The 25,940-nt window shown below is 44.3% G+C and overlaps 1 protein-coding gene across 1 annotated transcript in view; it reads right to left on the reverse strand.

Moving 5' to 3' along the window:
* LOC138528213 (extracellular calcium-sensing receptor-like) overlaps positions 1-25,940 on the reverse strand; it is a 110,375-nt gene that overhangs the window by 78,813 nt on the left and 5,622 nt on the right. The window lies entirely within an intron of this gene.

Genomic DNA, 25,940 nt, shown 5'->3' on the forward strand with positions numbered 1-25,940 from the left:
TGCCTTGCCTGAGCTTGATAAACCTGTAAAAGACATCTAATGGCCACCTCATTGTGGGAGCAAGAACATTTTGTGATGGCTGCCCCATATCTGAATAAGGTTTCTGTGCAGGCACAGTGCTGTTTTCAAGTACAAGCAGATACAAATCGAACTCCAAGGTAATAATAATGATTCACACGTTCTATCAACTTGCCATCTACAACTATAGGACATTTGGGTTTCTTCTTTCGCTTTGAGAAAATCATAGTTTTGTTTTTCTCTGTATTTAGAGACAAACCCATATCTTTGAAAAAGCCAACCTACAATTCTGCTTTCAAACCTGAAGGGGTTTGAGAGAGCAGAATTGCGTTGTCTGCAAATAGCAAGACTGGCATTTTGTGCCCTGCTAGTCTGTGTATTGGGCCGTTGATGTACAGTAGGAAGAGGGCAGGGCCCAAAACACAACCCTGGTGTATGCCCTTTTGTACCTGAATGGGAGAAGTGGTTTCTCCTCCCAGGCCCCATCTTATAACTTTGTCGTTATTTTCATAGATCAGTAAAATAACAGATGACAATTGGTTCGGATGCCCCCTAGTTCCCAGAGTTTCATGCATAGGACCGTGTCAAAGGCAGTACGCAAATCAGCAAAGATTGCGTGAATGGTTGATTTTCTGAATTCCACATATTTATCTGAAATCAGTTTCAGCCTGTAACACTGGTCCACTGTGCTTATACCGTCTCCGACACCCGCTTGGCCATGGTCAATTAAGTTCCTTGACTCAATGCGCGCCATAGTTAAATCTTCCCACATTGCTGAGTAAAAATCCCTTGTTTGGGATGCCACCAATTGCTTATAATGAAGTCTAGTTCAATGGAGCTCCCTCTTATCAACAGTATGGGCATTTTTGAATGCCACAACTATCTTTCTTTTTGCTACTTGGCAGTACTTGTTGAACCAAGGCGTACATTTGATTTTTGCTTTTTTAATAAGCTTGGATGGGGCTCTAACAAAATCACATATAAGTGATGTTATGTGATCAAATGAGTCCATAATGTTAGTGTTGGGTTCATACTATTTAACCAGGATCTTACTCAGAACATCAAGAAGATTTAAATACAAACATGAAAGAACGTGGGAGGTGTGGTGTGATTAACCACTTTGGATGAGCATGTGCTGTGCACCAATACCATCTACCCACCTGCGGGGTCAAGCAGGCTCAAGACACAATCTCAGAGACAGATGCAGAAAGCCCCACTAGTCGCACTAGTCAAACAATCCCCTCCTGAGAATTCCTTAGAGGAAGTACAAACGGTTGAGGAAGAGACCGAGGAAGATGGGTTTTCCATTTCCAGCATGTGTGAATTAAAAGCCTCAAAATGGCACCACCCTAAATGCATAGTGTTCATTTGACATTCCCAGGTTCCAGTGAAGACTGATACCGGGCCTTCCTTAAACATCATGGCAGACAAACATTATTGTGGATTTGCAGGCGCTCAGCCCTTGAGGGGGACGCAAGTGTGAATTTATACGTTCAGGTCGAGAGACCCGCTGCCACTGGAGGGTACTTTGTCGCGCTGGTTAGTTTCGAGGACACTACCATTAGAGCAAGATTCTTTGTCATCTAGATGAGCAAGGTCACTCTGCTGGGATTCGCCTCAGCAGAGGCCCTGCACATTGTGACCAAATATGCAAAAGTGTTCACAGGCATAGGGAAGTTCACAGGAGAGCCAGTCCACCTGCACATTGACCCAATGGTACAGCCAACAGCATTAAAACACAGCCGGGTGCCGTTTTACTTGAGGGGTATGGTCGAGAAAGAACTTGAAAACGTAGTCTATAAGGACATCATTGAAGAAGTGGAAGGGCCCAACCTGTGGGTTTCGCGAATAGTGATCGCCAGAAGCCCAAGCAACCAGACTAAATTCAAATTCAAACAGAGCAATCAAAAGGGAAAGACACATCACCCAGATGCGTGATGACATCCTAGTGGACATTCAAGGGGCGAAATCCTTTGCAAAACTAGACCAGAGATCATGCTACCACCAATTGGTGCTAGTCCCTGCTTCCCGCTACATTCCAACATTTACTACTCATTGAGGACTGTATTGTTACAAGCGCCTCCATTTTGGAATCTCTCCCGCCGCAGAAGTGTTTCAGAACATGATCCATGGTGCACAGGCTGGGCTGAAGGGAGCTATCAACATATGTGACGATAATATGGTCTATTCCAGCTCGGATCAAGAACACCTGGAAAGGCTATGCCATGTCCTGGCGTGCATTTAGCAGATGGGATGCATGCTGCATGAAGACAAATGCGCATTCATGCAAAGGAAAATCGAATTTTTGGGTTGTGTTCCAAGAAGACGGGATCTCCGCAGACCCTACAAAAGTAAAGGACATACAGCAGGTGGGTCCCAATTCCAGTGCCTCAGAGGTAGGTAGTTTTCTTGGTATGGTCAGATACTGGGGGAGATTGATATGCAACGTGGCCACTCTGTCAGAGTCGCTCTCTAATATTCAGTGGTGGAAGTGCACGAAAAGAAGTAGTGGAACTATGTTCCCTGCTGGCCTGCACCCACTCCCCACAAACCCCATCATCACGTCCCTTCCCACACACAATACACACCACCAAACACATGCACCTGCTGTTTAAGGAAACGTCCTGTGCAGTGCACTGAAAGGGCAAGTTTCAACTTCTTCCTACACTTTTATTTTAAAACAAAACCATGCTGGAACGGTTTCTTTTTAAAATAAAAGTATAGGAGCTGTAAAAGGTAATTTTAAAAAGTAGAGGAGCACCGCTCCCGACCGCTCCCGCTCACTTCGACCACTGCTAATATTACAAAGAAGGACTACACATGTCGCTCCACTGCTCTCGAGCAAAGTGCATTAGAGGAGATAAAAAATTAGCTTATGGCGGAGGACACAATGGCATTCTTTGACCCCCAATAAAAAGGCGGAGATCATTGTGGCTACCAGTCCATCTAGCCTGGGAGCTGGACTGACACAACCTGACAACTAGGGGAATGCCCCTCCAGTAGCATTTGTGAGCAGAGCCATGTTGGCTACGGAGCAGCAGTACTTGCAGATAGAAGTTGAGGCCCTAGCCATGCTCTGGGGCTGTAAATATTTTCACGTATACATGTACGGCAAATCTGTGACAGTAGTCATCAACCACAAGCCACCTCTCCCCATTATGATTGGCTCATCCTCCAAACACCCTGCTTGGATCGAGAGGTGGCTCCTCGCCCTACAAGAGTATGACCTGGGACCCAATAACCAGTACCATTGTCATTGAACCAACTGTCGAAGTAACCCTTGTTGACCTCACGATCCAGACTTCGTTGACTACCACTTCAAGACACTCTTCGATCAGCCAGCATCTTCGTTGACGATCTTAATCAACAGTCAATCTAATACTGGTGGCTTCACTGAACCTCACCTTTGAACGCTGCATCAGATCACCCAGCCTAAACTGTGCATCCAGTCAATGGCATCTTTGCTGTCAAACCGACTGTCGAACCCACCCTGGTGTCACTCACGATCCTCACTTCGAACGGCAACAAACTTCAGCTGTTCACTGGCTCAACATCAGGCCCTGTCTGGAACAACTTGGCTGCCACATTTGAGCCTGCTTCGACCCTTACGAACAGCACCAAAGAGGCTGGTTTGAAGCTGTGAAACCATGAACAAGATTGAAAGATATTATTGACTACTAACTGTGCCCTTGCTGCAGAGGAAGTATAGCTCAGGGCAGTGCGTTTGTCTTGGAAGCAAGACAACGCAGCGCAACACAAATTCGAATCCAGATCCCGCGCTTAGAAACCACTTGCTTGTATTAAGTGCGTTATAAAAGAACAAATAGAAATGATCCCACTTTCACAACAAGAGACTGGTTTGCTTACCTTGAATTCATTTTATGGAACACATCCTTTTGAAGGACATTGTGGTATCTGCTTGCCGTTCACCCCTGTTTCACTATTCAGATTGCTGCTTCTTTCCATCCTTGTATAATCTGTTTTCTTTCCACAGGAGTGGGTTTTGTGCAGTGCTCTCCTGGTTATTGCATATGGTATATTTAATTGTATATATGTATAGGACATTCATTGGACATGCCTAATGTTAGACTGTTATACTTCTGATTGGGTTACCACTGAATCACATTCACATTCCTACAGAGAGTATCGCCATCCCTCGGCCCACACTACCGCAAAAGGCGAGTCAGATATGTCTCTTATGATATGACATGATATTTTATTTATATCACCCTCATACACAGGTGTGTCAGGGCGCGACAAGGCAAGGGAAGGGAACAGGGGAGAACAAAACAACGATCTTACTAGGTCCAGTGACATTGAGAACATACAAGTGCATGGGAGAGGGGGAGGGGAAAAGTGCATGGGAGGGAGGGAGTGCAGAGCAAAGGAGAACCAAGATAAATTATACTAAAATAAATAAATAATAAAGTCAGCACAAAATGGTAGTGCAGCCAAGTGGCAAGTGCTCGGTTTAAGTCAGCAGATAAGATGAGTCTGATAAGTGCAGGGGGGAGAGGAGGGGGCTGTATGGGTACAGATACAAACCCCAGTGCAAGGGGTGGCCCAGAGGCAGTGTGGTAGGGTGGCAGGGTGAGCAGGAACCTGGGACCAGACGACAGAGGTTTTCCTGATGCAAGGTGCCAAGAGAGAACAGATCAGCAGGGGGTAGGGGGGGCGAAGGTAGAAGCAAAGATTAAGGTCTTGAGGTGCTTCCGGAACCTGAGATGGTTTTCCTCAAGTTTTAGAGTGCAGGGAGGCTGTTCCAGAGGGAGGCCCCAGCCAAAGACAGAGATCTACCCCCCAGCTCGTTTCCTAGAAAAACGTCTGACCCTGACAGAGTTAGAGGAGGAGGAGCAAAGAGCTCGAGAGGGGAGGTATTTACAGAGGGATAGCTGAAGATATTTTGGACCCAGGCCCCAGAAAGCCTTGTGGACGATGCAGAGTGTTTTGAATTTAATCCTTGCATCCACTGGGAGTCAATGGAGAGATTTCAGAGCTGGAGAGATACGATCCAGGACTTGAGGCCAAGGACAAGTCTTACAGTCCTGTTCTGGATGAGTTGCAGAGGGCGGAAAGAAGAGGCAGGTAGATTTAGAAAGAGGCTGTTACAATAATCCAGCCTAGAGAGCACCAGAGCTTGGATACCATGAGCTTCTGGGGGAAGGAGAGGAAAGGCAGAGTTCCTCTGAGGAGGTGCAGCAGGAAGTTTGACTTTTTAGAGACATGTGGGCAGAGAAGGAAAGTGTGGAATCAAAGATGACTCCGAGGTTCTTAGCCTCGCAGATGGGGGTAGGAAGAGGGCCAAGGGAGGCCGGCCAGATAGTGAGGGGAAAGGATAGAGAAGGTGTCCCGATGAGGAGGATTTCAGTATGCCTGTTTTACCTTTATGATTGGGGTCACCTTTGGTTTGTAGAAGTGTGGGGGATTTGCCACTATTCATCCTTGTACTTGATGTAATGTGATCCCCGCTGGGACATTTCAAGTTGGCACCACATCACGTGCACATCAGTATAGCACCTCTACAAGCATGTTATGGAAGAGGTGCGAATTACACTGCACTACTGCGAGAAAAGGAAAGTCCACGTACAAATGGATATATGGACCTGTGATGAAGGCACGGATTTCATTGCCATCACGGGGTACTGGGTCATCTTCCCCAATAGATCTTGTCAGCAAATAAGTAGACAGCAGCTGCTTGATGTCATTCAACAGGAGGCCACCTTGTGTATGGAAGAGTTGGACAGCAGCTCCCACAGCGGGGTTGGTGTATGGGGAAAGGGAAAGGTGGTTGTGGCATGTTGGCTTACTTCCCTTAGTTTACAAATGGGCTTTCTGGTTACCCTGGGAATAGGCTACTCCATGACCATGCCCTTCTTCATCCATGTTCTCCATTTTGTTGTGATGGCCTATTCATGGCAAGACTCTCCCAAAAGATCAGCACCCACTTGAGCTACTCCTACATTACCCAACCAGTAACCATCTGAAAACTGAGACGCAGTCTCACGTGAGTTCAACTGAGAACCAATTAGCTATATGGCGAATGAATTCATCAGCAGACAGCAGTCAAGTTTGGTGGAGAGGAAGGTAGGAGCCAGCCAGGCCTACAGTATTTCTTCAAAGACATTCAATAGATTATTTTTATTTTTACCAGTTGACCCTTTTGTATTAGTCTTACTTTTATGTTCATTTTGTCACCTACCTTCTTTTTTCTTTTCCTCTTTCTCTCTTTCTCACTCACTTTCCTACTTACTGATCAATGTTTTTCCCCATTTCGCTCTCTCTCCCATACGTATTACTTGTTCTTCCTTCATACATCTTTCCATGTGTTCCTCCCTTTCCCCATCCTTTTGTTGCCTCCCCTTCTTGTCTTATCCACTTCCCTCTTGCTTATCACAAGTCACTGACTTCCTTTTGAAGTACCTGTCTTCCCTCCACCTCACTGTTCCCTATGCCTTTCTCTTTATTCCTTCACTTGCATATCCGCCTGTTGCCATGTCTCTTTGCAGCAATCATCTTCCATAGTGCATGTGCTTCCACCTCTGCCTTTTCAAGTTCACGCAAATGCCCACATCGGGCATGAGAAGTACAGGACGCTGGCATAGGACGATAAGAAAGGTCGCTGTCATAAGCGGAGCTATTAAAACATGTTATTAACATCACATAAAATCAAATGTCAAATATAAAGTCAAAATACACAATACACAATACTGCCCTCAAAAGAAATTCCACCTATTAAATCTATTAAGGCCTTCACCCGCCAGTTATCTCATTCAAATGTGTACAGAAATGAATGGCTCCATCAATGTTGACATCCACAGAGAAAGATACACAGTATTAAATATGAATATGTACATGTTCCATAAAATCTTGAAAACAATGAAATACTAAAATGTGCCAGTCATCATTAACTATACAAGTTAAAAGAAATAAAAGGAGCTATTAGTGCAGACCAATCAATTCCATAGGTCAATTAACCTTCATTGCATGAGCAGGAGAAGATTACTACCCTAAACACAAATGCTATTCTTGGGCAATAAGTTCACAATAATACACCAAAGTCGATACAGTGCTTCGTGTTAAGGCAGACGTTCCAGAATGTTTTAAAGAGTCATAATTATGCACGAAACCACCCATTGTGGTCATAACAGCCGGTCCCAGTATTTTGCACTCAGTAAATAAGTGTTTAGCTGTTTCAAGCGAGCCTGGACTATGACATACGCAGCAGATTCTATGCTGTAGCAGAATCTTAAAATAGGCACCACAAAATAGTAACAGAGGAAGTTGATTTGTCCTTAATCTCAGTAAAAAATACCACACCTCGTGGCTGGGGCACAGTCTCAAATATCTTTGAGCTTGCAAAAACCAGTGAGTGACATTTGAAACATGTGAGTATGTACTCAATGTAGAGTGGTGCGTGAAATTATTAGTCCAATCCCATTTCTTCAATTTACTTTTAAATAGCTGTTGTAAGGTAATGAGTCCAGTGCCTCGTTTGATGCCAGGGGACCACCCAATATACCCGTGCAGCCTAGCAATTAGTCTGTTAAATTCCTCGCCTTTGGACTTTTTACTTGTACCTTGAGCTGGCCCCAACAAAGCAAGCAATTGGCATGTTGGCTTTGTATTAATTCCATGGAGAAGCAACCCCTGCTTAATCATCAGCTAACCCTAGTTCTGATCTAAGGTACCCGACAGGGGTTGGGGGTCATCATTTTAATATCCGCTTCCAGAAATAGGCCTTGAATTCATCAAGCCAATGTAAGTCACCCATGGCTCAGGCCTCTAAGCCATATAGAACTGTGGGGCCAAGACACGGGCTATAGAGGGTAATTATCCCCTCAAGAGAATAGCCTGCTGTTTCATTTGCAAACTTTTCAATCAAATGGGTCATGTGTTTTGCCTTCATAATTGTGGCCCCTTTTATATGGGCATATGACCTGTTGCTATTCATTTCCAGCCCAACGTAGGGGTACTTTCCCACAATGTCAAGCACCCCCAGTCTGGTAATAAAATCTGGGCACTTGACCTTCTTAGGCGCAACCACCATTAGCTTTGTTTTATCCCTGTTGCTACTTAGGTCATTTTCAACAGCATAATTTACCAAAGTATCAAACATAGCCCTCGCTCCACGGTAGGTGTGTTTAAACAACACCACATTGTCCCTGCATAACATACAAGGTATTGTGCAAGCACCAATTCTTGGGCAAGAACCAACTACTTGGATAAATCGTGAGGGTAGATCGGACATATAGATGTTATACAGAAGGGGGCAAAAGTACAACCCATTTTTACCCCCTATAAATGTAGACCACCACATAGTCCCTAAACCGGACCTATCTGATCTCCCGAACAAGGACATTTTACGAGTGCTTGGGCCTCATTCCGAGGCTGGCGCAAAGGGATTACCGGCACCGGTAAGAAAACTGGTGCCGGTAATCCCTTTGCTCCCTATTCCGAGGTCCCTTTGCGGGTCCCGCTAAGGCCGCCTGGTTTTACCAGGCGGCCTTAGCGGGAGCTGCAGAGGGTCGAGGGAGCAAATAACGGTACCGCACATTGCGGTACCGTTATTTGCACCTTTCCCATTCCCATTGAGCCCTTTGGGGGCTCTAATGGGAATGGGGAATGGTATTTACAATGGGGACCAACCGGTCCCGCAAAGGTCCCACTAGACCAGTAAGTCCCCATTGAATTAGGGCACACTCGGTACCGTTATTGGAGGCAGCCATGGCGCTATTAGTGCCATGGCTACCTCCAATCCCGGAGTGAGGCCCATTATCACTCTCTGTACTTAAGCAATAGGTAACATCTGCCCTCAATTCTGTCCTCCCAAATCAATTAGCTGGAACACCAGAGGGACACTAGGAAGGGCTGGTTTACATCCCGACTGCAAAAGTTAAAAGAGCTGAAAAACAGTGGTAGAGAGAAAATGTTCTGCTCACTACTGTCCATCTGGTAACTAGAACTGTTGCGAACTACGCAGGTTTACAAAATCAGTTTTTGAAAGCAAGAATTTGCTTCTGGGTTAAATTGCCCCTAAAACATTAAGTAGAATAATTAGGGAATTAAATGTTCCTATGGAACAACAAATGAAATGACTTCATCTTTTGGAAAGTGTGAGATTATTGACAAAACTTTCAAGGACAAATAAGAAATATTCATATGAAGTGGAGTCTAAACAATGATCTAACATGAGAAGCACTGATCTGGGTGCTGGATATGCATTGGAAACTTTGGACTTGAAGGGCAAATAGCCTCTTTTGGTATACTCTCCAGCACACACTTTGAAATTGGTCTCAACCAGTAAATGTTCAGGTTCTCGGGTGGACATTTGTTACCCTTAAGTTTTTAAAAGATGTAAAACCCTTTCCCACCTAGGCAGACAGAATCCAATTGCTTCTCAATCCATCAATGTCCCCCAGGATTTTACCAGAAGAGCTTAAACTTGCTTTTCTCGTGGCTCTTCTGAAAAAGCCATAGGTGGATCCAGCCAATGGTAAGCCTATTCCGAATATTCCGCATACGGCCAAACTGCTCAACAATACATTAGTGAAACAACTCCGCCATTTTGTTGTATATTTGCAACATTGAAGTAATGCAAAATGGGGCTTTTGTCCCCTGCATGGTAGCAAATCTGCTTTTCCTACTATCTAGGGTGACTTACGGTGGGAGGGGAATACTGATAGGGTGGTGACCCTAATTCTTTTGGATCTATCAGCTGTCTTTGATGCTGTCAGTCACTTAATTCTCCTTTCCCGACTAAATAATCTGTGAGTGAATGTGACAGTTTTAAACTGGTTTAAGCCTGTCCTATCTAAAATATGACACATATTATGTGTCCTGCTTCTCTAGTCGGCAGACGTCTCTTTAAAATGTGGGGCCACTCAGGGCTCCGCGTGTTTAACCTTCGTATTACTCTATTGATCAATTTGATCCAACTTTTCAAGAAGAAAGAGTTAGACTATGATAATGAACACAGATCATTTCTTTGCAGATACTGCAGCATATGCACACTTTTAACTATGTCTAAAAAAGAAAGGAGGGGTGTCTGTAACAACCTGAGAATTAAGCCCTCTATGCCACACATTGGGTTGTAAGGATTCACTTATGTCTACAGACTGCAACTGCTTTAACCTCGTATCATGTGGGCCTGTGTCTCGAACAAATGGGAGTGCATAAGAACTTGGGGGTGCTTTTCTTTGAGGCGCAAACTATGGCCCCTCAGGTGGCCAGCATAGGTCAGTAAGCTTTCCACAATATGATGTAACTAGTAAGAATATTCCCCTCCATTATTTTCCCAGGCAGAATTGCCGCAGTGATCACATTTTTTTACCACACTTGGAGTATTTTAACAATATCTTCATTTTTATACCAGAATATCTGTTCTAGAGACTCCATCAAGCACAGAATGCTGCAGCGTGAACCCCATGAGACTCATTATGGCACATTGAGTTCTCCACATTGTTGGACATTTGTGTTTAAGGTCCAAGATTAAAAGACACTTACTTACACAATTCTCCAATCCTCTAACACTCTGCCATTTGTGACTAAGATCAGACATTCCAGATACTTTGTCCTGGCTTTTTCTGCACTGGTCCCGACATTTTGGAACTCCTTTCCTGGAGGAATTAAGAGGATTGTAGACCCACCTCTTCCTGTGATCAGAGTAGGTTGCCCCAGTTCTATCTGTAGTGTTTCGTTAGCACCAAGAGGTCACTTCCACGAGACCACGCTATACAAGAGATACTATCATAACACGACATAAGGGACACCCATAAACTATTGTATTGAAATGAAAACAACCTCCTATACCGAAAAATGGAAATTCAAAGGATTTCAAAATGTTTATCAAAATAATATGACAAAACTGTGCTTATTGACCACTAATGGCAGATATGTTCATGTGAGTTAGGTCTGCCCAACTGCTGGGCTCACACGTGCTCCATGGATTAAATAACCCAAATCTCAGAACCTGTGATCCCAGCCATATTGCTTAAGTCATTAGGGAGTCCTGCGTGCATGCCTACATCTCTACTCTACTTAACAACACAACTGGTTAAGGTAATCTGTTGCACAACAGCTGGTGTGTAAAGTAGTGTGAGCGGTTGTGCCTGCGAGTGTGTGTGTATGTGTAGTTAGGTCACCTGCACTTTGAACCTAAGGCCCCAAAGGGTACTTGTTCGTCTCTTCGTAGGTTTGTGCGCACAGCTGTGAGTCCACTGAGGCTAAGCAAGTATTGACCGATCTAATGATCCCTACATCACTTCACCATTACCTACATGTCCCTACTTTTCCATGTGTAGGCATTCATGACACCATGGTGCACTGCAGATATGTACTGTTGTCATGGTGCACTTGTCTGGCCTCGAGTATTCACATATTTGAGCAGACACAGTGGGCCTCATTACGACTTTGGCGGTAGCCATGCCGCCAAAATCAGGTCCGGGTCTGGGTTCCCTGAATGGGGAATTACCAGGCCATTCCGAGTTCGGAGGGCACGGTAATTCCTCCCTCCAGGAACCCGGGCCCGGACCTTCCCCATTCCCATTTGAGCCCATACGGCTCAATGAGAATGGGAGAGGGAGAAAACAACGGGCCGATTACGAGCGGCCCATTGTTTGCTCCCTCTTCCCCTCGCGGGACCCGGTAAGGACGCCTGGTTTGACCAGGCGTTACTTACCGGGTCCCGCAAGGGGAGCTTGTAATGAGGCAGAACGGGTTTAACAGGTCCGCCTCCTTTAGCGGAGCCCGTTAACCCGTTCCGCCTCAGTCGTAATGAGGCCCAGGGTGTGCACAATTTGTAAATGTTCTGAGGTGCAAACTTGGCATGAAACATATTCTTACATGACTTAGGCCCATTGTAGTCAATTAAAATGGATTATCTTTCACAGAAACACAACACAAAACAGCTGATATTGTGATATTTGCATTGATGTTGAAATAACCAATACGTACCTGCACTATGGGCCTGGTTATTGTATAGTTATTTATTTTACGTCTATAGCGCTGCACACCAAGGTGATTTACAAAAATGTATGTATTGGTACAATGAATGGAAAGGTTGACAGTACATAACGGAATACAAATGAAAGAGAAAATAACAAAAGAACACCAACAAGAAAGAACTGAATTGATGATCCAAAATCCAGTAAAAACCAAAGTCAAGCAACTTCATGAGGTCTTGCAAGACAAAAATCAAACCACCCTCATCCAAAAAGTATAACATATGAGGGAAGCACATTTTAAAACAGTACATCACAGCCAACGATATGAAAATAACAGATATGGGCTTGAAACAGTCTACGAAAGTCACACATACAAGCCTAACTAGATCGAGGCCATCTTAAAACACTAGATATGTGCATATGGGCAGGCAGTCCACAGGCCGATCTCAGCACACCCACCTCCAGGTTTACTGCCACGACCATCCTGACGAGGTTCTCCAGCTAGCCCATCCGTGCTCCCCAACAGATGAAAACTGCTCCAGCACCAGAGGGAGACCGCATCAACTGTCCTTACTAACCAACCACACATGGCCCACTGCAGCCTGGAAACTGGACGTCTCAAGGCCACAGACCACGTATGAAATGGGGCACATCTCCAGCAGACTCCCACAGCACCTTGTACTCAGCCCCGCAGAACAGCCAGACCTCTGTGGGGATGACCGCCACTGCTGAAAACACCGGACACAGCAGCACAGGGCAGCGCAGTGTGCACACAGGCTCCGTCGTCCAAGGGTTTGCACTGGATCCTCTCATGTTTGCTCATACTAGCTTACACTTTGCTCTAGCCCATAGGTGGACACATCTCCACCTGCCTGCAGCATCGATGCCCCAGGCAGCTCCAGATCTGCTGGTGTTTTAGGCTTTAGGGAGCAGGTATGAGTTATAGCACAAACAAATCTGAGATGCTGAGTTCCACCTATGCAAGTCTTTCATTAGAAAGCACCTGCAACACTTCCATGAACACCTCAATAAACTGATCACACTCTTCACAGATTATCAATGAGGAATGCGTAGCATCACACATGCTTGGGCTAACCTGGTGGAATGTGGATTGGAACCAGGAACATGGTAAGACCGAGATTCCGGGAGGGACTTCAGTGATGTATCAAAAGCAGTGGTCGTTGATATCTTAGAAATAATTAATCCCACAAGATGCAAAGGCGACATTTGCCCGGCATCTATTGTCAAATCCTGCACCTCTCGGCTTGTTCCTCTCATCACAACATTTGTGAATGCTTCCTTTCTGGAAAGCGTTGTTCCTCCATCTATTAAACAGGCCTGGATCTCACCTCTGCTGAAAAAGCCATCTCTTGACCCTAACATTGTGGACAATTATCCCCCCCCCCATTACTAATACTTAATTTCTTTTGAAGATCCTGGACAAGGCTGCTCACCTTCAAATACAAGACTTTCCAGGTCTCCATGTCAGACTAGGGCAGAAACAGTCAGGCTTCAGCAGTGCTTGCAGAATCAACCTTATTGGACCTTAAGGCAAATATTCTGCAGCACCGTGAAAAAGGAAAAACTGCACACCTGATGCTCCTAGACCCAAATGCAGCTTTTGACTTAGTAGACCATTCTCTCCTCATCTACAGATTGCGTGATTGTTCTTCCTTCTCGCTTCAGGCATCCAATTGGATCACGTTTTTTTTGTCCGACCGGATAACTAGAGTCTATCATACGAATGCCACAGCGGATAGTTGACTGGTGGCTTTGGGAGTTCTGCAGGGATGCTCGGTGTTCACTCTGCCCGTATTTGAGTTGCTGGACACAGAGGGCTTAGTGTACACCAACTATGCTGACGACGCACAGTGTCTTATTCCACTCTCAAGCAACCACAGTGCTGACACCAACACTGTCAATATCATCTAGAACCATATCTATATTTGGGTGAGTGGTAATGGGTTGGCATTAAACATTGCAAAAACTGAGATCATGATCACTGGTATGCCACCCCAGCTGCATAAGCCTGATGACAATTATCAATCCTTTCAAATCACTGAATGCATCCTGGATACCTTGCAGAAGGTTAAGACTCTAGGGGTTGTCCTCGATCAAGAGCTTAGCATGAAGGCTCATGTCAACAGCCTAGTTTCAGGCACCTCCTACTATTTCAAATTACTGGCACAAGTGCAATACTCAGGCTTGTGTGATTGTTGGTTTGTGCATCGACTACTGTGCCAGCATCCTACAGGGCATGTGTAAGGGCAAAATCAATCGTCTTGAGGTGATTCAGAATAATGCAGCGCAAGTGGTGATGGGCCTGCGTAGATCTGTCAGGGTAACTACTGCAGATGGGCTCTTCACTGGCCTGCTATTGATAAACGCATCACATATTGGACACTGTGCATTAGACACGATTGTCTATGTGGGAAAAGCCCAGCTTACTGGTCGGATAGACTGTCTGGGCTTCCTAAGAGGAGAACGCTTAGGTCAAACAACTCCTGCCTGCTACAAACCCCAGAGGCTAGACTATCACTGGTAACTGACGGATCCTTTCCGTATGGGGCAACAAGATGTTGGAATGCCCTGCGCCAGACCTAAGATCAGGCTCCTCACTGGTTAAAATCCTCTAGAGCCCCTGGCCCGAACGGCCTAGCCAACATAGTGATCAAAGGCCAGCCCGAGTTTTGGGCCGGTTTGTTGGCGATTATGTTTGAGAAGATAATGATCCAGGGGCTAATTCCAAGGTTGTGGCAGACTGCCGTGTTGATACCGGTATTTAAAAAGGGTAACCGGTTAGATACGAATAACTATAGACTACTTTCCATGCTGGATACGACAAGCAAACTATTTGCCTGCCTGCTGCTTAAGGACATTCAAACATGGGTTGACGAGGCTGATATTTTATTTAAATTCCAATGTGGTTTTAGAAAAGGTTACTCTACGGGGCAAAAATCTTATGGTTATGAATCTACTGAGATCAAGGGCTCGCAAAAGCGATGAGCCCTCGCTTTATGCACTTTACATTGATTTTAAAGCGGCCTTTGACCTGGTCACTAGAGAATGATTATGGTCTAAACTCGCCGCTCTTGGCTGCCCTGTTGGCATACTGTATTATCTTAGATTGCTACATTACCACACCTCGGTCAGGTTAAAATTAGATCAAGAGGGGCACCTGACTGGCAAAGTGCAGCAAAACAGGGGGCTAAAACAGGGTTGTGTGACCGCCCCTCTAGTATATAACCTCTATGTACATGAGATACCGTTTGCTCTAACTGCCGCCTGTAATTGCCCGCCTAAAATTGGGGATACTGTCTGTCCCGTCTTGGCATACACAGACGATGTGGCCATTTTTGATCATACTATCAGTGGTCTCCGTAGATCTGCCACGGCGCTATGGGAATATGCCGAATGCAATGGCCTTATCATTAACCTTGGTAAAACCAAGGTATTAAGATTCACCAGCAAAAGAGTTTCCCGTGTCAACCTTATGGTGGATAATGTCATGATCCCTTACGCGCCTCAATATCGCTATTTAGGTATTGACTTTGAGCCCAGTGGGGAATATGAGGCATGTAAACTCTCCCGTACAATGAGCGCGGCGCAAGTAACAACCCTAATAGCTAATTTCACAAATAAGCAAGGAGGCTTTACGCTGTGTGGCCCACGTCAATTGTATTTACAAGTATTTATCCCCATGATGACCTATGGCCTAGAAGCACTCTTTGACTTGGATCTCAGCTGGCTCCAGGTCATCGAGGGGAAATTCTGGTGCTGTGTACTTGGTCTAGCTCCGGGAGTTCCAATGGCCATTATACGTTTGGAACTGGGATTACCCTCGCTGAATGCCATTGTTATGAAAGGAGGTCCGGGTATTTTCTGAAAATGCGTAGTCGGATATCCATCCCTCTTCTGACTACTATCTATCAAGAACTTTGTAAGAAACAAAACCTCTGGTCACCATCTGCGAAGATGACAAAATAGCTTGCGGATATTGGCTGGACTTGGCGAGAAGGGGTATATTCTAAGTGGGTTCCGAATGCTCTTGACAAGCGGGTTGAAATGTGGGATTGGTTGGAGAACCTTGCCCACCTCAGCACGCTGAAAAGTTTCAAATGTGTGCAATATGGGTTGTATACATTCATGAAACCACAAGCATATCTCAACCTCAGCCCCTCTAAAAGATTGTGACGTTTTATTCTTCTATTAAGGTTGGACCAGCTTCCGACCTTGTTGGTTACGGGCAGAAGAGAGCAGATACCAGTGGAACAACGCATCTGTCGGTTGTGCAAAGCAAGCAATGTATTAGAGTCAGCCAGACATGTATTGACATAATGTGGTAGTATGATTAATGTAATCCATCGCCACATTGGGAAGTAATCCCATGACCTGGCAGCAATCAGTGCCCCATTGTTTTGGCATCATTGCATGAATTCTGAGAGCATGCGAGTTATGATTGCTTTGTATAATATCTGGCTCAGGAGAGAAGAATCCAGGTTCAACATCTAAACATAGATCCTGCCTATGCCTCGCGTGGAGGTAGTCTGCTGTGATCTGAGTACCTTTGGCTCTGTTGCTCTGAGAAATGGACTAATTCCTGCATATCTCTGCTTGCTTTTGTATACAGTTAAGGTGGTATATTATTGCGGGTGTTAATATCCAACTTGTATCGCAATTTTTATCTATATTTCAGCTTGTGTATGATCTGATATTTGATTATTTTGATTATTTTTATATATTTCGTTGAGATACTATGTTATCTGTTCTTAAGTATTTTATGTGAAAGTGTTGTTTATTTATCTTTATGTGTAAAGTTTATTAAGTAAACTGTATCACATTAATTAATTAAATAAACTGGCACAACTGCAATACTCAGGCTCGTGTGATTGTTGGAGTGTGCATCGACTACGGTGCCAGCATCCTGCGGGGCATGTGTGAGGGCGAAATCAATCGTCTTGAGGTGATTCAGAATAATGCAGCACAAGTCGTGATGGGCCTGCGTAGATCTGTCAGGGTAACTATTGCAGAAGGGCTCTTCACTGGATTGCTATTGATAAACGCATCACATGTTGGACACTGTGCATTAGACACGATTATCTATGTGGGAAAAGCCCAGCTTACTGATCAGATAGACTGTCAGGGCTTCCTAATAGGAGAAGGCTTAGGTCAAACAACCTTAGGTCCTGCCTGCTACAAACCCCAGAGGCTAGACTATCACTGGTCACTGACGGATCCTTTCCGTATGGGGCAACAAGATGTTGGAATGCCCTGCGCCAGAGCTAAGATCAGGCTCCTCACAGGTGTGCTTTAACCCGGGTCTGAAAACAATCCTCCTTGACTAATTACCCCCCCCTGCCGGGTTTGTGATGTCCTGTTCAGTGCCTTATGTGTCTATGCGTCGTTTCTCCCATCTAGCGATACTTTGCCCAGGGGCTTCTGTTTTTAGCGCTTTCGAAATAACATAAATAAATGAATACAAGGTGGATGCTAATATTTGACTCGCCCGTTTAAGCCGTTTGACCTCTAACCTGTAACACGTAAAGGAGTTTCCTTCCCCACAGTTGTTCTGCTTCCTGTGTGGCTTAGCGGATGTCCAGGGTACTGTGCCATGTGCATGCATCTGTGTGTTTGCTTGCTCATCAATAACTGTCACCCACTTTGACGTTATCTGTTCCACTTCTTTATACCATTACATCACCTCTGCACAGCCCCCTAACATCGGAATGATGTGTGTCTTCAGCTCGTCTTCTTCTTTACACTTTCTTTATAATTCATGGCACTCTCCTTCCCACCTTCCCCCAACCTCCACCTCCCCCCCCTCGCATCTCATCTCTTGTTTACATGGACATGGGCGAGAATCCCCTTTTCTGCCGACATCCCCAGTCTCATCCTCATTCACACATTAAATGATGTCAGGTGTATTTTGTCAGAACAGTTTTTTGGTCTATTCAACTGCTTTTTAAACACATTAATATATGTTGGAGACTTAGAGATGCGTCATGTTCCTTACTTCAACTTCCCATATTAGCTCCTAAGTCATTATTTTTTATAAAAATACACTATTTTCTGTAAAATAATTTCCAAATGGAAAAAGACATTAAATAAAGAAGTGGAATGTTTTGGAGAGAGTAAACTTGGACACAATTTGGCAGCTATGTACTCATTTCACACCAGTGGATAGCCTATTACATTTCATTCATTAGAAACATACTTTGGAACATGTTTGAGTGGTAGATTTCACTATGAGTCAATTGTGAAGCATTTTGGAGATAGGAAACACAGCAACACGTTTTTGTTGTGGAGGAGGTGTGGTGGAGGGAAGTGTCAAAGGAGGTGAAACTGACAAAGCACCAGTAGGAAGCAGTGGACTGGAGTAAGCACAGGGAGGACACATGTCTAAAGCATGCATCCATGTAGTCAATGCTCCTTACCCTTCACACTCTATCAGGTTGGGCCTTTCTGTAAATGTGTTCTCAGGAGAAGAGAATGTTGAGTGGACGACAAACACTCCTCCGATGAGGATATCTCCATCACGGGTATATGTTTCCTGCTTCCAACCTGGAACTTTACAGGCGGGGCGCGTGGAGCCATCGGCGATGCCGAGAAAGAGGAGTGCTGCCAGCCAGGTGCAGAGTCCCATTGAAGTGAGCAGATCAGCCTGATGGATCCACCGACAGCTGTCATTCAACCTTAGAAGACTCCTTGAAGCCTGGGGTTGGTCTAGTGCTGCCTGACTCGAGGTGGCACCCGGAAGACCCGTTAACTTACCTCTTTCTGCATAGATATACAGAGGCAAGGACCTCATGCAAGCGGTGCAAGGTGGGCAGATAGCAGACTTGTTCATCTATCATGTGACAGGCACTTTGGTGAAGTGTCAATAATGTTTGCACTCAGCGGCTATATGGTTTTATAGTGTCTCAGACAATCTCTGGGGATAATTGCCATTAAAGCACATCATCTTCACCTTTTATTATGACACTCACAGGAGCAGTGTGGTCTTATCAGGTGTTGTGAAACACCTGTATTTTGCATAATGACCATGCTCCTTGTAATGGTGGCTTGTGCTATAATGAAGATTGTCATAATTAGTAATGCCAAAGAGGTGCCCATGTGTGGAAATGATAGATTCCATGTTCTGATTGGTGCTTGCGTCTTTCCATTCTCATGTGTCCAATTACACTGATGCCCAGTCACTGAGTGGCACTTAAGCAATTATGCAATTATTAGCTCCTGAATAAGGTATGCAGTTTAAAATGATGATATATGTTTCAACTCCTGATCCTGGCCAGGTTTGCATATCCTTCTGTGACCAAAGCTAGCTCCCATTCTTACATGTGATGCATACACAGAGCCGAAGAAATTGTCTCCCATACATTGTATTTAGAACTCTTCAGTTTGCATGACACATAGATGTCTGATACAGAAAGGCCTGTGATGAGATGTGTCAAGTCCTTTCAGTATCAGATGTTGCAACGGCCACTATTGTCTCCTGACCACAGAGCGAGACAGGAATATGGCTAAGAAGTGCATCCTACTGTGTGCTGCACAACACACGACAGTCCATTAAAGGAAATGATGCCTCCATAGTGTCATCTATCTGCCGTGGTGGCTCCTGCTGTTTCTGTTTGCACGCTCTTTATTTTTTTATTTTTTGCATTTGTTGCAGCACACTGAACCGTAAGGTATCTAGGCGCTAGTTGCATTGGGTGAAGAGACATGTACAGTACAGTGGGGAGGCGAAAAAGTGGTGTCAGGTATCAAACGGTACCAACAGACATGGATACAAGTAAAGGCGGCAATGTTGATCGTTTGGGAGAGTTGCAGGAGCAAAGTATCTTAGAGCAGGGTGCTATGTAACAGTACTATCATCTCGGGAGGATAGCTCAGGGGCAATGCGCTTGCCTCGGATTCAAGACAACGTGGAGCAACACAGGCTCAATCCCCTGGTCCGGTCCGCGCTTAGAAACCTCTGATATTAAGGGAACTATAAATAACCAATTATTATAGATTACCGTCTAGCATATGCATTTCCACTAAAAGTTATAAACACATGGAATTGTTCATTTCTGAATTCAGCGAAACAGAAAACAGACCTGAAGCTTCCCTCTTGAAAAGGCAGCACTGATGAGTGATTGGCAGTCCAGTGGTTCTTCACTGGAGTGGAGAGCTGAAGTATTTACAAGGGAGACACGTACACAGGCAAATGTGGCTTTGTCTGCTGCAGGCACAAAAGAGTTTAGTACTATTTTGTGAACATCTGATTCCGTTAATTCGCTAATAGACTGAAAATGCCTAGTTACTTGTAATCAATCATTCTTATTTTCTGTAACCTGTGATATAGTCGACCTAAAAAAAAAGAATACAAAACACAGCGTAACAAATATTGATTTTTGTTGATAAAGAGGGTAACAAATGCCTAATAGAGGTGTGAATGTTGAAATTAAGGTTTGATGGTTGAAATACAGGTGTGAGTTTTGGTTCCATAATTAGATTTTAGTTAAAATAGTAGTAATAGGAGTGAAAAAGAAGGTTCACAGGTAGAAGCAGTCACAGAGGTACGGGGAGTATCCCCCTGTTAAATGTATTCATAAGGCAAGTGTAGGGAGAATGTAATTAGGGTAAGTGGAATGACATTAAACACCACAGGACATTAATCAACCATAAAACAAGGAATTTAATGAGTGAAAGGACCACCTGATTGCATGTAGATATATGGCTCGATGAAAAAGGTAACTTGTTATCTTTTGGGACTTTTTAAAGTTTCGTTACATATCCCTTATTATCAGTAGAATCGTATACAATCTTATTATCATGGGGCCGCTTTGATAACCTGTCTCCTGATATTGATCAGGAAAGGAACTGAGGACTTGCAGGACACACCCAGGGCCAGGCAGATCCCAGTGCAACCTCCACGCGAACGGAAGAAAACTCTGATGTAACATTGATCAGTGTGGCACCTTCCTTTGGAATGGAGTTCAGCTATAGTTTGACACATGTGTGATTCTATATAGTCTTCCTCATTATTTATACACTGGTTCTTGCAATGTGATGGTCTGCTTCTCTACTCGTATAGTGTCATTGTAGTATATTATATGTTTACCCATGTCTACCTCAGCTGAATGCATTCTGTATCTAACCAAACCCATGTCCTTTCCCTTTGCCTTTTGAGCAGTCATCATTAGGAGCATTCAATATGTGTGGACAGAAATAACTCAAATACAATTTATATCTATTTTGTGCGTGCAATGTATGACCTCGAGGAACTGTAGACATCATTTCAAGACACTCGCTACAGTGAAAATAATGGCTGCTCGAGCCCACAGAAAAAGCGCTGGAAATAATTCTACCAAATGGTCCGCTATCCGGTCATGGAGCCGTCTACCTACTGGGATGAACTCCAGTGGCGTGCACACTGTCTCTACCCCAGATCCTAATCAGTAAAATGAAATCCCACGTCCACACGTGCTTAAACACAATCTGCCCGCCCTGAAGATGTCACGCACAGCGGAAGTGACACGATGAATGCCTCCTGCCGCAGCTCCCGCCTCAGTCTTCTGAAAGGCCCCATGCCCCGGATCCAGAATAAGGCTGGGGGCTGATCTGGGGCTTGAGATCCCGGTATCGGATCACACATGCTTTGATGGCACTGCAATTGCTAAGCTGTCGAGGCGCACATCACCATCACATTCGCATGTCTCATCCATCTGGCTTTTTCATACTCAGACCCTAACTATTTGAAGATAAAAATCATCGATTATTGACCTTCTGACATCTGGGATCACCAGTCTCCTTACGACCCTTCTGACCCTTCAACACAAATGAGGTTTGTGTGGACACTGTAGGGGCAGCCGCAGGAGCAACGTAGCACTTGCCCTTTGGCATGAATTCATTCATTGTTGTTTAAGAACAGATCTTAAAATGGACCTGGGCAAAAGATCTGTTCACACCTGGGCCGGTCCTAGACCTTCATGGCTGCGTCTTTTGCAGGGGCTCCTGCACTTCTCTGAACTTCGGGCGGGCACCCTATTAATGTGCCCCACTTCTTGAGTCTTCGAGTTCTTCAAACCGGTTTCTTTACTCCTGGCACTGGATGATTTATTTTATCCTGTGTTGTTTTTTTTTTTACCATGTCTTATGCACTTTTCCCTCCCCCACCCTTCACATGCACTTAACTGATCTCGAATATACCAATTATTTTAACAATCAGATAACCCCTCGCCACCCCCCGCCCCTATACTCGCTTGAAATCCTCTGAAGTTCCTGTGTTCATAACTGGTGCTGTACTAAACACAGATAGAAATAAATAAACAGAATGTCCACCGTAATTGTAATCTTTCTTTAGCATAACACACTGTGAGGTAGTTTCCATATTCCTAGAAGGCACTTTTGGAAGTTTCTCCATGTGTGAATGGCTAATTAGTATGGTCCAATTGGAAAAAACATACATATACAGAGCTCCCTTTTGCATAGTTACACAGCAGTAATATCACGTGTGATGTCATTGTTGATGTCCTTTGTGTTAGTCTTAGCAGTGCATGGCAGTGGCGCTAGTTATGATTGCATAGCAAAATATAACTGGCGTATTTCCTGTTTTTGTTTTATTTACTTTGTAACCATAGCAACCCTTTACAAAGGTTTTTAACTGAATTTCATGTTTTTTTTTAGTCAAACGTAACCATAACGTCCCTTCAAATAGAGTTTTTTTTACTGAATGTGATAGGTTTTTACCACTGCAACTTAACCATAACGTCCCTTTAAATAAATGTTCGTGAATAGTTATACATATATATATATATCTGTAAAAAACGTTGTTAGCCATTTAGTGCTCTGCCTGCATGTAGCTGGTGCTTAAGGGACTGAAAGCCGGCTTGCTTCCTTCAATATATATTAAAAAAAACACACACACACACATTTGCTATGGTTGTAACACTACAAAAAACAATAGAGAGCGTGTGTACAGTTTCCCAAGCACACAAGACCCTGCTACCTCTTTGTTAAAATCAAATAGTCTTTATTTTAACTTCAACGTGCAACGCACAATTTAATGCGAGCAGGGGCAAATAATGCTGCTACTCACATGACAGACAAGTCTTCAAAAGACACTCACCCTCTTGGGTGGACTAGCGCCATGCGTTGCGCCCATTTACCGGGCTTCGTCAGGCTGTTCTCGATCCACATAAACATTAAACACTAAAAGGTATATATAAACAAGTGACCGAGCGTGGCAGGCTCCTCCCTCAAGCTTTGAAAATTGCGGTCACGTGAGCGCTATGGTTCCGGCTAATTGGGAACTTTGGAAGAATAGGTTTTCTTTTGTTGGCCAATCTTGGAGACTATTTTATTGTAGCTTAAGGTTAGCCTGGAGACTAAAGGACCTGTAAGGAACACGTTTAAGCTTTCTGCTGCCCATCACATTTTGACTTTGGTTGTTAGTAGAATGGACAGATAGTTCTAAGAATGATATAGTAAACGTGTTTGTCCTCCTGAGATGCAGGGAACATCTGAAGAACATATTTTATGTTATCCCATTCTTAACAATAGTTGATTAATTAGTTTCTATTTTGGTTCAGATACTTTAGTATTTTTGAAATATGTTCACCCAAAGTAATATCTTATATTTTCTGACTTAATAACCACCTTTTTAAAATAAACTTGTCTTGTACTTTATGTAGTAACTCACATTCCCCACAATAAGCTTCAGTCGTCTTTGAAGAGCACAAAGCTATCAATGCATATGTGATAAAAACACAAGTGTGAAACAGGCTCATCGACATCTTTGACTCTTTACCAATGTGGGATTGAATAGCGCATCCGGATTCTACTGCCTTTTGAATATGCTGCAACATCTGTCAGCAATGATCACACCTCCATTACTGATAATATCCCTCTGGTTTCAGTGGTCAAGACCAGATCGAGACAATGGGATAGGAAATTAGAAAAGGAATTTGAAGGTCTTGGTCTGACCAATGGCATACATCAATGCATGCAGACAAATTCCAGAATCGGCAATTACAAAGTTGGCTCTGAGGAGTTTATCTTTACCCTGATTTGGAATCCATGCTACAGATCTCAATTGGCTGTAATGTGGCTCTTTTTTGAGGGAGATATGGCATAATACGAGACATGGCTCCTGGACTGAATTGTGGCAATTATGTTTGAGAGCCCTAGGAAAAAGCCCTCTTCCTCCAAATCCTCGCAGAGCAGTCAGAGTTGCACTACCCTTTACCACCCCTGTTAACACACTGCAAGGGCAGAGGAAACCATTAGGGTCCAGAATCCTTCCTTCATCTGTTACCACTGATCAATGAAACACAGAATTTCAAATCTGTCTTCTTCTTCAGAAATATTGGAAGACTATTATCTATTTGGAAAGGATTAGCCAAATTTGGGCTCAAGGTTGGGTGGGAAACCAAAGGGTGTCTCACCTTCTAGTCCCCAGGGATATCTCTCTCGGGTGGCCAGGGCACAGTCATCCCCTTTGGATCCAGACCCTTCGGGAAGTGGGGGTAAGTCAGCCGATGATGAGACACATAATTCCCCCCTTTTTTGTACACTTTACCCATCCTATTTTTTTAGGATTATCTGAGACCACAGCTACCACCCGCCCCCTTTCTACACACAGATTGGGCAGAGGAAGAGGGTGACTGAGAGTAACAACACTAACTCTTATGCATCGCACTGGGCATGTCCCACTAATGGGGGTCAGGCAAAGTCAGGCACTTGAATTTAAGTACATACACATGATATCAGTTAGTTCTCCTCACACGGATAAAAGGCGGAACAGAGACACACTCTTAGCAAGGTAGAACACGAGTAAGATCAGAACTTCCGGGGCAAAGGCAAACTTACTGGAGCAGAGCGACGGACCAAGGGACAAGAGCAGCGGGTTGAGAACACAAGTAGTTCCCTACCGGATGTCAATGCCTCCATAAAGCCGCAAAGGACATGTTGAGAAGGCCAAATCACGAAGTAGAACGCTGCATTGTGTTTCAAGGATGTTAGCGCCCCTCCCAGGTGAACGGCAGAGTTGGGGAGGCAATGCTATGCCTGTGGTACTTCCCTTGACTCGTGGATTGGAAACATGCAAAGAAGAGAAAGTAACACACACAGCAGGTGAGTTGGCAAGAGACCTGAGCGACCGGTGTGTGTTAAGGAAAGATTGAATTTGCAACATTATATTGCAAGTGAAGGCTGCACATGTGTGGATGAGATGCGAAGAAAGGCAGACCTGTGAATGAACCTTCAAGTAAAAACAGCTGTGAAACCAGCAATACTGAGTAACGGAGTGGTCTGAGGAAAGGAAGTAGCCCATCAAAAGTGAACTGGAGTCTTCCAGCCCTTTAAGATGAGGTAGCAATACCCTTGAGATAGATGGGGAATGCAGAAGTTACTCAAACATCAATAATCAAAACGACTCAGGTAGGATAGCTGTTTTAATATCAATTATCTAAAACAGGGAGTACAACGGACATCAACGGACGTCTCAGCGTAAGGTCTCTCAATGCATCTTGAAAAAAAACATTATTTTATAACAAAAAATCGTCATAGGTGACGTCAACCTACGTATGACTAACGTCATGCTACGTGGCAAACTTCAAAAACCTAGTGGCAAGTGTTATATGGTCTAAGGGATTATCTAAGTATATTATCCATACTCGTCTAAGGCAGTGAAATAAAGTGATTCATTTCTTAACATCAGGTGGGGCAACTAAGCCCTCCCCAAAACAGGTCACTATGAACGTGACTATATACACAACATCCTATTACCTACACAAACTATAGAACCCCCAATCATGCGGTCCCCTACCGATGGTTGGCATTCTAACCTCCATCAGTACTTTTCCACCTACGTCTAGCAGCACGCAGACTGGGCTTCCAGGTGCTGGTTAGCTAGTCTCCAACCATAGCTTCCCACCGATTAGCATATCATTTATCATCACCTCAGTGGTCTGCTGTCAATTAAAGCTTTGAACTTGT

This window comes from Ambystoma mexicanum, chromosome 7q, assembly GCF_040938575.1.
Source record: "Ambystoma mexicanum isolate Mex_15411 chromosome 7q, UKY_AmexF1_1, whole genome shotgun sequence".
Taxonomy (NCBI): Eukaryota; Metazoa; Chordata; class Amphibia; order Caudata; family Ambystomatidae; genus Ambystoma; species Ambystoma mexicanum.